Source organism: Salmo salar, chromosome ssa01, assembly GCF_905237065.1.
Source record: "Salmo salar chromosome ssa01, Ssal_v3.1, whole genome shotgun sequence".
NCBI classification, from domain to species: domain Eukaryota; kingdom Metazoa; phylum Chordata; class Actinopteri; order Salmoniformes; family Salmonidae; genus Salmo; species Salmo salar.
In genome coordinates, this window is record NC_059442.1 from 149,833,757 (window position 1) to 149,842,696 (window position 8,940).

Genomic DNA, 8,940 nt, shown 5'->3' on the forward strand with positions numbered 1-8,940 from the left:
AATATAGCCATATTACCATAAAACTGTTTATATAATAGCATCATAATGGTTGTATAGAATGTATTAATAAGGATAAAGCTTTTGTAAGACATTGAGATGCTATTGTACTGATGTAATGTGATAGAATTGTATTTCTGTAACCAAATCTAACTCAGTCATAGGCACGCCCCCAGGGACCCATACAGGACCAGGCGTCATTTGACAAGCCTGTTCTATGGGCACTATAATACACCCCCTGATTTACATTTCTTCAGACCAGGCCTACACTCTATGGCCAGAGGTTTGACCATCCAAGTACTCTACTGAAAGTGAACTATACCACGTGGTTAACTTTTAGACTATCGAAACCGACAGAATAAGAACAAGTCTTTGATATTAATTATTAGTCTGCAGCTAAGTAAATTATATCATTGAACGCGAAGACCAACGAAACAACCATTCGATGACGACATTAATGAATGTCGCTCTGAAAGATCCATTCTAACCGAGAGAGAGAGATAGAGAACGCGGACAAAACTCCCCAACAGAACGGAACTCTCGAACAAGGATCACGACGACACATGAGCGTAAATATATATTGATTGCAATTGTTCCCGAATGAGTGAGCCTTCAATTGTTAATATTAATGAACTCTGTGTAACTTCTCAGCAGACCGTTTATGACCCATTGTTCAACAGGCCGACCTGCCTGTTTAGCCCACAAGGGCACATTCCTCTACCAATCCTTTGTGACGATAATTACTGTTTGTATGTTTTTCTGTTAATTACTTAGTGTAGTAAATAAATGATTTTAAGACAATTGATGTATGGATGATTTTAGTAAAGACTGGGTTTGTGCAGATACAACAATTTACGACGTTTGGAATGAGACTGGACTCGAGGTAAATACACCATTTAAACTAGAAGATAATCGGCCTATACTATAATAGAATATAATATTATAGTACAGGAAAGTTATATTAGGAAAATTATAGCTTTGTAATCTGAATATTCTCCTTGGTGCCCCGATCTCCTAGTTAATTACAATTAAACGATTAATCAGTTTAATCGCGTGATAATAATTACAGGGAGCTAATTGATAAACATATCTTCAGTTTAATGGTACCCAAAGACACGACAGCAGCTACTGTAAAATAGTTCCACGAAAGCCTGACCTGATGTGTTACAAGCTAGCTAGCATCCACCGAACAAATGTGAAAGTGCTTTGTTGCTATGTTTCATCCTACATTTATAAAATTAAAAACTATATTTATACTCTGAATTTGGTAATAATATACACTGCTCAAAAAAATAAAGGGAACACTTTAACAACACAATGTAACTCCAAGTCAATCACACTTCTGTGAAATCAAACTGTCCACTTAGGAAGCAACACTGATTGACAATAAATTTCACATGCTGTTGTGCAAATGGAATAGACAACAGGTGGAAATTATAGGCAATTAGCAAGACACCCCCAATAAAGGAGTGGTTCTGCAGGTGGGGACCACAGACCACTTCTCAGTTCCTATGCTTCCTGGCTGATGTTTTGGTCACTTTTGAATGCTGGCGGTGCTTTCACTCTAGTGGTAGCATGAGACGGAGTCAACAACCCACACAAGTGGCTCAGGTAGTGCAGCTCATCCAGGATGGCACATCAATGCGAGCTGTGGCAAGAAGGTTTGCTGTGTCTGTCAGCGTAGTGTCCAGAGCATGGAGGCGCTACCAGGAGACAGGCCAGTACATCAGGAGACGTGGAGGAGGCCGTAGGAGGGCAACAACCCAGCAGCAGGACCGCTACCTCCGCCTTTGTGCAAGGAGGAGCAGGAGAAGCACTGCCAGAGCCCTGCAAAATGACCTCCAGCAGGCCACAAATGTGCATGTGTCTGCTCAAACGGTCAGAAACAGACTAAATGAGGGTGGTATGAGGGCCCGACGTCCACAGGTGGGGGTTGTGCTTACAGCCCAACACCGTGCAGGACGTTTGGCATTTGCCAGAGAACACCAAGATTGGCAAATTCGCCACTGGCGCCCTGTGCTCTTCACAGATGAAAGCAGGTTCACACTGAGCACGTGACAGACGTGACAGAGTCTGGAGACGCCGTGGAGAACATTCTGCTGCCTGCAACATCCTCCAGTATGACCGGTTTGGCGGTGGCTCAGTCATGGTGTGGGGTGGCATTTCTTTGGGGGGGCCGCACAGCCCTCCATGTGCTCGCCAGAGGTAGCCTGACTGCCATTAGGTACCGAGATGAGATCCTCAGACCCCTTATGAGACCATATGCTGGTGCGGTTGGCCCTGGGTTCCTCCTAATGCAAGACAATGCTAGACCTCATGTGGCTGGAGTGTGTCAGCAGTTCCTGCAAGAGGAAGGCATTGATGCTATGGACTGGCCCGCACGTTCCCCAGACCTGAATCCAATTGAGCACATCTGGGACATCATGTCTCGCTCCATCCACCAACGCCACGTTGCACCACAGACTGTCCAGGAGTTGGCGGTTGCTTTAGTCCGGGTCTGGGAGGAGATCCCTCAGGAGACCATCCGCCACCTCATCAGGAGCATGCCCAGGCATTGTAGGGAGGTCATACAGGCACGTGGAGGACACACACACTACTGAGCCTCATTTTGACTTGTTTTAAGGACATTACATCAAAGTTGGATCAGCCTGTACTGTGGTTTTCCACTTTAATTCTGAGTGTGACTCCAAATCCAGACCTCCATGGGTTGATAAATTGGATTTCCATTGATTATTTTTGTGTGATTTTGTTGTCAGCACATTCAACTATGTAAAGAAAAAAGTATTTAATAAGATTATTTCTTTCATTTAGATCTAGGATGTGTTGTTTAAGTGTTCCCTTTATTTTTTGGAGCAGTATATATAACAGATTATGAAAGCAAAGACATCGTTTTTTTTTAAACCAGATAAAACCCCCAAAAAGCAGAAGTCTGAACGTTGACAACAACACAATTTGTATGCAAGTTAGCTATTGCAATTTCCGACAGATTATGAAAGAGCGCATCACATACCATACGAACTGGGTGATGGACATCCCCAGATGAATACATACCATATCTGATAACATATCTCAAATTTACTTAAAGAATAATATGGAATGTTCTGAGACCATGTTGCAGAGCCTTGCTGTTGTGGCCTTTGTGGACCTCATCCGTTTACGCGAAGGAAGAGGCTTGAAGAGGTGATTGGCTGTTTTGTATTTTAGGGACTCTAGTGAGTAGAGTGGACCCTGGTTTATGAACACAAAATGTAATGTTTTTACCATATAGTGTCCAATGGCTCCATTTTATGTCATTCGACATTATTTGTTTGGCCAAGAGGCATTTTTTTGGCACAGGTCAAGACTGGACTGGAGCTGATTTAAATGTGTAAAAGGCAAAACTGGCTCATCATCATTTGGTTAATAATCTAGGACGTTAAGAGGTATGCCAGTCCATCATTGTTTACATTGTGTCTTAGAAGTAACTAATCACCTGTCGGCCTACAGTGTATTGCATTGCAGTGAATGGAGTTGGTGGAGTAGAAAGTGTTGCTGGGAATATACTGTAGACCTCAGTCCCCCATGAAATAACACCATATCACAGGAGGTTGGTGGCACCTTAATTGGGAAGAATGGGCTCGTGGTAATGACTGGAGCCTAGTCAGTGGAATGGTATCAAATACATAAAACACATGGTCTCCGGGTGGTTAATGCCATTCCATTTGCTTCATTGCGGCCATTATTATGATCCGTTCTCCCCTCAGCAGCCTCCACTGCACCATATATCGTCTGAGATCCCCAAAGATTGGAAAGCTGCCGCGGTCATCCCCCTCTTCAAAGGGGGAGACACTCTAGACCCAAACTGCTACAGACTTATATCTATCCTACCCTGCCTTTGTAAGGTCTTCGAAAGCCAAGTTAACAAACAGATCACCGACCATTTCGAATCCCACTGTACCTTCTCCGCTTTGCAATCTGGTTTCCGAGCTGGTCAAGGGTGCACCTCAGCCACGCTCAAGGTCCTAAACGATATCATAACCTCCATCGATAAGAGACAATACTGTGCAGCTGTATTCATAGACCTGACCAAGGCTTTTGACTCTGTCAATCACCACATTCTTATCGACACTCAACAGCCTTGGTTTCTCAAATGACTGGCTCGCCTGGTTCACCAACTACTTCTCAGACAGAGTTCTGTGTGTCAAATTGGAGGGCCTGTTGTCCGGACCTCTGGCAGCCTCTATGGAGGTTCCACAGGGTTCAATTCTCGGGCCGACTCTTTTCTCTGTATATATCAATGATGTTGCTCTTGCTGCTGGTGATTCTCTGATCCACCTCAACGCAGACGACACCATTGTGTATACATCTGGCCCTTCTTTGGCCAAGGTGTTAACTAACCTCCAGACGTGCTTCAATATCATACAACTCTCCTTCTGTGGCCTCCAACTGCTCTTAAATGCAAGTAAAACTAAATGCATGCTCTTCAACCGATCGCTGCCCACACCTGCCCACCTGTCCAGCATCACTACTCTGGACGGTTCTGACTTAGAATATGTGGACATCTACAAATACCTAGGTGTCTGGTTAGACTCTAAACTCTCCTTCCAGACTCACATTAAGCATCTCCAATCCAAAATTAAATTTAGAATTGGCTTCCTATTTCGCAACAAAGCATCCTTCACTCATGCTGCCAAACCTACCCTCATAAAACTGACTATCCTACCAATCCTTGACTTCGGCGATGTCATTTACAAAATAGCCTCCAACACTCTACTCAGCAAATTGGATGCAGTCTATCACAGTGCCATCCATTTTGTCACCAAAGCCCCATATACTACCCACCACTGCGACCTGTATGCTCTCGTTGGCTGGCACTTGCTTCATATTCGTCCAGTGGCAAAAATCTGATATCAACTTTGGAGGGGACAATTACATGAAATTTTCTCAAGAGCAATTCCTGAGGGGGACACCAAAAGTAGTGCTGTAACACATAGCCTACATTGTAAATGTATATTGAGGAACCAAAGAAATAAGGTGTTTGCCGTACTCCTAACTACCGGTACCCAAAACTACACAACTAATCACAACAGCAATACCATTGCCTTTAACAAATCGTAGTTCAGTCACCAGTTTAAGTTGAGAGTGGGGGTATCCATGGCATTTTCCAATTATGTTCCTATTTTACAAGTCAAAAAAATTGAGAACCTTTCATAATATTGCCAAACAAAGACTCAACAAACTTACCTGAGACTCCCTGTCTCTGCCAGTCTGTCCCTGCATATCTGTCCCCAACTCTGCTGTCTGTGTGCCATCTGTTGCCTGCTCTGCCTAATGAAATCATTGTGAAACATTTCCATTAGAATTTCATTTCTTTCTTATGAACATTTTATCAACTAGTCTTTGAGATATTAGGCTACTAGGGTTCTTACTATGCGTTTTGGTGTATTGAAAAATACTCTGATGTCCGTCTTTTATTTTTCTGCCATTTTTCTACCTGGCTGGCTGGCTACACACACACACAGTGTGTAGGTTATTTACAGTAGGAGATGGGCTTCTATCATCGTCAATCATTCTATTTGGTCTTCGATCTAAAAGGTAGCTAGCAAATGTGAAACGGATTAAAATGACAAGAGTTGACAGCTGTATGAGTTCACCATTTACACAACATATGCTGCAACCTTTTGTAATTTTAATAGTTTGTTTCATATTGGCTGGCTTCCAACAATAGCTGAATTTGCAAAGCTAGCGAGCACCAATTCAGTTTCAGTGGTGTTTGCTATAATCTTTGCTACCCGGGTTAAATAAAGGTGAAATAAAATAAATAAAAAAAGTTCACTTGCGACAATTTAGCTTTTGCAACGAGACCATTAAATATATTTAAGACAATGGTAGAAGAGAGTGTAGTTCTGTTCAGTTTGGATTTCAGTTTATCGCTAACCTTATCACAGGGACTTTGAAGCACTAACTTACATCATCTGCATGCTGATTCCATCTTTGACGACGCAACATAAATGGAATAGGTACTAGCTAGCTTAATAGTTAATATTTGCGCGCTAGCTCTGCATATTCAGCTAGTGTGTGTGCGCGATTGACTGGATTAACCTCACGTCAGTTACGTGCATTGAGTGCCTTTCAGACAGTAGATACGACCTCTCTGTTACCTAGCAAGCTAAGGAACTGGCAGTGGATCAAACCATTGTGAGGCAAAGGGTGGGGGGGTTGCAATCTTTTGAAACATAAAAACGCGCTATTAAGTGTCTATAATCAGCACAATTGCTTTCATTGCGTATTATTAATATTATTTAAATTACATAGTTATGTTTCAGTGATATATTGGGGGGGGACAAATCATATTTTTCCCAGGATGGGGGGGTCGTGTCCCCCCCGTCCCCCCCGGGATTTCCGCCCCTGTATTCGTCGGCAAACCCACTGGCTCCAGGTCATCTATAAGTCTTTGCTAGGTAAAGCCCCACCTTATCTCAGCTCACTGGTCACCATAGCAGCACCCACCTGTAGCACGCGCTCCAGCAGGTATATTTCACTGGTCAGCCAATTCCTCCTTTTGGCCGCCTTTCCTTACAGTTCTCTGCTGCCGATGACTGGAACGAATTGCAAAAATCACTGAAGCTGAAGACTCATATCTCCCTCACTAACTTTAAGCACCAGCTGTCAGAGCAGCTCACAGATCACTACACCTGTACATAGCCCATCCAACTACCTCATCCCCATACTGTTATTTTTTTGCTCCTTTGCACCCCAGTATCTCTACTTGCACATTCATCTTCTGCACATCTATCACTCCAGTGTTTAATTGCTAAATTGTAATTATTTCGACACTATGGCCTATTTATTGCCTTACCTCCCTTATCTTACCTCATTTGCACACACTCTATGTAGACATTTTTTCCTATTGTGTTATTGACTGTATGTTTGTTTATTCCATGTGTAACTTTGTTGTTTGTGTCGCAGTGCTTTGCTTTATCTTGGCCAGGTCGCAGTTGTAAATGAGAACTTGTTCTCAACTAGCCTACCTGGTTAAATAAAGGTGAAATAAAAACATATACAGATTCTACAGATCCCAGTGAGTAATGTCAACCCCACTTTTACTTATGCACCTAGAATAAGTTTCTCTCTATAAGCCAATATGTAAGTTATAGGCATATAGTGTATTGCATTGGGACCAATGGAGGGGGTGAAGTAGAAAGTGTTGCTGGCATATAGACCTCAGTCCCCCATGAAATAACAGCATATATAGATTTCTACAGACCCTACTGAGTACTCCCCACCCCACTTTTACATCAGCACAAAGATTTGTTTTTTCCTGTACAATGCTATATTTGTACCAAACAGTGTCCAAGCACCCCATTTTAAGCTGTTTGACCACGGTAGAAGTCCAGCAACACTCCGTATTGTTCAGAGCCCCATGAAATGCCACCATATAGATTCTTCAGACACTACTGAGTACACTTTTACATTGGCACAAATAATAGTTTTTCCTGTACAGACTATATTTGTACCATATAGTGTCCAGTATTGCTGAGTGATTAACCAAAATTGTTTGGTTGGTTCAATTTTTTTAATTCCATTTCGTTCGTTTTTTTTTCTACAGATAAATCCAATTATTAATATATACACTAGACGACTAAGCGGGAGTGCTGTGTTGAAGCCACTGTGCATCCATCTTGGCACTCCCCACTACTTGTATTTGTATATATTATGGATCCCCATTAGCTGTTGCTATTGTAAAACATACTTGGGAAGCTATAGAAATGCATGTATTATTGTCTATATTCGTTTTTGCTACATTTATTATATTAGACACCTTAATGTATACTTTTAAATTATATTATGTGAGCTAAATAAAAAAAATATATACTACTAATGTTACTGTCCCACTACAAAAAAAATGTATACTTATATGCATGGAATTTTGTCCTTTGTAGAATATTGTAGAATTCCACTCATTCCTAATGTGGAGTTCCAATATGGCAGACCGTTGGCTCCAAAGGCGCCCAATACATAGCATCAGCAATACAGGGTTTATATACATCATTAGATCACGACCAAACTGTGTGATTGTAGTAGGGAGTTGTAGTTTCCAACAGGCCAATATTCAACATCGTTTAGTGCAAAAAAACCGTGTTAATTAACTACAAAGACCATAATCCATTGCGTTTCTACATGCCGGTGGAAGGAGAGGGATGAAGATCAATCGCATCACAAGGTATCTCTGCCTGAAAATACATGATCTAAGTGATTGATAGTTGGTATTCAGCAGTCATAAAAGTATGCTTTGGAGAACTACTAAAATAGTGATTTTGTCAGACAGCAACTCTATAGAGATGAGGACTTGGAATGAAATAATAGTCATCAAATAAAACAAATGTAATATACACAACAACTGAAATATTGCATTAAAGTAAAATAATGTGCCTAAATGATGGTTAGTAAGTGATAAGCATTAATGGCCAGTCACTACCATCATGGGACTTTATTAATTGTTTTAGTCTGTGTTCTTACAGCATTCAACTCACATAATGCATAGTGCATTTATTGCCTAAAAAAATCATCAAAATCGAAATAACGTGACAATTTTTTCATAATCAAAACCGAAACCGAACAGACCTAAAAAAAGCACTAATCGCTCAGCACTAGTGTCCAGGCACGCCATTTTAAGCTATTTGACCACAGTAAAAATCCAGCAACACGCCGTATTATTCAGAGCCCTATATAATTACACTATATATAGATTCTACAGACCCTACTGAGTACTCCCCACCCCACTTTTACATCGGGACAAAGAATTGTTTTGGTACCACTAACATATGGAAACAACGCGTTGACTTCATTCCATTGGTTCCAATGTAGTCATTACAATGAGCCCGTCTTCCTATAGCTCCTCCCACCACCCTCCACTGATATACAGTGATTTGCATTGGGGGCATTTAATTAACCTTGGGACCT